Source organism: Tupaia chinensis, unplaced genomic scaffold, assembly GCF_000334495.1.
Source record: "Tupaia chinensis unplaced genomic scaffold, TupChi_1.0 Scaffold146140_1, whole genome shotgun sequence".
NCBI classification, from domain to species: domain Eukaryota; kingdom Metazoa; phylum Chordata; class Mammalia; order Scandentia; family Tupaiidae; genus Tupaia; species Tupaia belangeri.
This window is the reverse complement of record NW_006205995.1, coordinates 4,522,162-4,525,294: the sequence shown is the minus strand read 5'-3', so window position 1 is coordinate 4,525,294 and position 3,133 is coordinate 4,522,162.

Sequence of the window (3,133 nt, the reverse complement as noted above, 5' to 3'; positions counted from 1 at the left end):
ACCGCTCTTTGTGCAAAATAGGTACTCAGTAAATACTTGTTGAATGAATGAAGGAATGAATGTAATAGCAATTGTTAAACCTCACCACATTTGTCGTTACTGTTCCCTGTGTTAACTAAAGACCTAAGTCTTCCCTTCACAGAGCCTTGGCATGTCCTGTTGCCTGGTTGTACTTCGGCTGTCCCAGGGTTCCTTCTTGGGAGGTGATATGAGAGAATGGGTCTCAACTTTGAAAAACTGAAAGTAGAGTGAAGTTACCTGATTACTGGCTGTAGTACCTCTAGGTATGTCCCACTTTTGTTTGTTTGTTTGTTTATTTATTCTTTTAACCAATTTTTATTGAAAGTCAGACACGGTGCTAAACATTGCACCATAGGAGGAGGATTCAGCCATGAAGGAAAGAATCGTTTCTGCCTGTAAGAGTCATAAGGTCTAGGACACTGGAGGTTCCCATGTGACAACTACTGTTTATGGAGCTTTAGTGTGGGCACTGTGTTAAGAGAGGCTAGCCATTTTTCCCCCATTGTTTGGTGTCAGAGCAGTTAAGGTTTAAGAAAGAATAGTTTAAAATGACATAAATTGGGACCAGCAGATGTCACAATGTTTACATCGCTGGACTCCCAGATGGCCGACCACAGTTTGAGTCCTAGACACAGTAGCTTGAAACTCATGCTGGGCACGTACTACGCATGTCCAAAATCCTGAGGGGAGAATGGAGGAGAAGGGATGGCAGCATGGTCATCCCTCATGGAGATGATTTCTTGCTTTCTGTCTCTGTCTCTCTGGCAAGTGCACATGCCCTATAGCAAAAAATCTCTTTAAAAAAAAAAAGACATAAATTGAGATTTCGTTTAGGGAAAATTTGTACATATTATAGTCAGGATCCTAAGTGATTCCCACTTCAGTGTACAATTCTGATTTGTGGGGGAGGGGAGGAAGGTAAAGAATATATTTTACCATAAAAATGTATATATGCTAGAAAAGGAATGAGAATTTATTTTCAATGTGTATCAGAAATTTTGTTTATTGTGCAATAAATGTGCTGAAAGAAATAAGTTTTAAAGTATTTTCCCATACTCTTACCACCCTAACACAACCATTTTTATTTTTTTTCAAACTTCCTTCTTGTATTGTCCCTACGATGCACTCTACAAAGTCATAGCCACGATATGTATATAGTTTTGTCTTCCACTAAGCAGGGAGGGGAATTTGTTCAGCCCTTCAGTGTTTAACCTTTGCATTTTACAGATGGGGTCCCTGGGTGAGGTTTGCCTTGCCGCGCTTCTGGCAGGAAGCATGTACAACTGTTGAATTATGTTATTGAAATAACTTTCATTACCTCAATCCCCCAAAGCAAACAGTTCCTCTCCACCCAAAACAAAAGCTCTGGTTCCCAGACTTCATTTCACTTGTGTTTTCCATGAGTTCTGTGACCCACCCTGGTATTCCCTGTCTTTTTTTTCTACCAGACAAAACAGATACCAACCCAACAGCAGAGGGGAAATAAAGAAGAGGCCTGGACGCAAAAAAAAAAGGACATAACATTGTATCCGTCACAAATTAAAAACATATTCTCTCTCAGCTCCATTCAATAAGTGTTTACCAAATACCACCTCTTTGTCGACTCTGAGAGACCCTGCAGAAGCCACCAAGGAGTGTCAGTACAGGGTCCTGCCCCAGAGGATATCCCCCTCTGACAGGAGGGAGAAAGTGATTGCAGATAGCAGGCGTCAGTAGGCAAACTGTACACAAACTGATAGATAGTTAACATGTTAGGTTTTGTGGGCCATGAGGCAAAAGAAAGCAAATTTTCCTAGCACTTTGTTAATAAAAAAAAAAAAATTAAACTTTATCTATGAATCTTGAAATTTGAATTTCATATAATTTTCATGTGAATTGAAATATTCTTTGTCTTTTGACTTCTTTTAGCAATTTAATAATGCAATCATTATGCATAGCTTGCAGGCCCTATAAGAATTGACAGTGGGTGAGATCTACCCTGTGGGCTGTAGTTTGCCATCCATTGGCATATAAGAAAATAGCAAGCCTGGAAAACGGCCTGGAGCTTACTCTCCTAGATGGGCCTCACCAAGACAGGAGTCCAGAGAAGACAGAGGTGGGGTGGGATGGGGTGGGGTGGGTGGCTCCAGTCCGAAGACTTAATGGAAGAGATGGGATTTGAGCAGAGCCTTGAAGGGAGGGTAGGATTTGGCTGCGTAGAACAGTCTAGGGAGAACATTCCAGGAGGAAGCCATGAGCATGAGGCAAAGGGAGGACAGCTCATGGGCCAACGGGGACATATGAGGTGTTTCCCCATCCTTCACTGTGACACCCTCCCAGCTCTCCCCGGTTTCTACAACACACCCTGGGCTGGGTGTTTATGAAGGGGAGGGGTATGGTGCGCCTGTGGGAGTAGTCTTTAAATGACTATGATTAATCATATTGCATGAATATTTATAATATCCATCACCCAAAACATGTTGGAAACACTGAAATCCATCATCTGATCTCTGGTTTAAAACGAATGGAGGGCAAACTAGACTTTCTTTTTCTCTATCAGGAGACTTTCAGGTTTCAGATAGTCAACTATTTTAAGAATTTTTTTTTAAATGAAGAATGAGTCTTCCTGTCCCTGCTCCTAGAATCTTACTACTCCAATTATACCAGAAAATGCCAAACAGTCTAACCCACATTTTTGTGACCAATCTGAAAGTCCTAAGTTAGGAATGACAAGAAGCTTTAGTTAACATCTTTTTTGTTTTCACTTTCAATCTGAATTTTCTCTAAGGAAGTAATTAATGGATGCCTAAAAAAATAAACACTTTTCCTGGCTGACTTGATCTCTTCCCATGATATCACTCCCTGCTTGTAACATAGTACTAATTTCCAAACGCGTATCTCCAGCCCAGACATCTCCCCAGAGCTTCAGATTCAGACATTCATGTTCTTCTGGATGCCTTCACCTAGTCCTTCTACAGGCATTCAGACCAACTGAGATAGCAGCCTCTAAAATGGCACCCACTGGTCCCCACTTCTAGACGCTCATGCCCCAGGGCATTCTTTCCCCTTGAGTATGCGGTGTACCTAGGAACTCTCTCATAGTCATAGACAGACTGGCAGGGGAAATGCGATG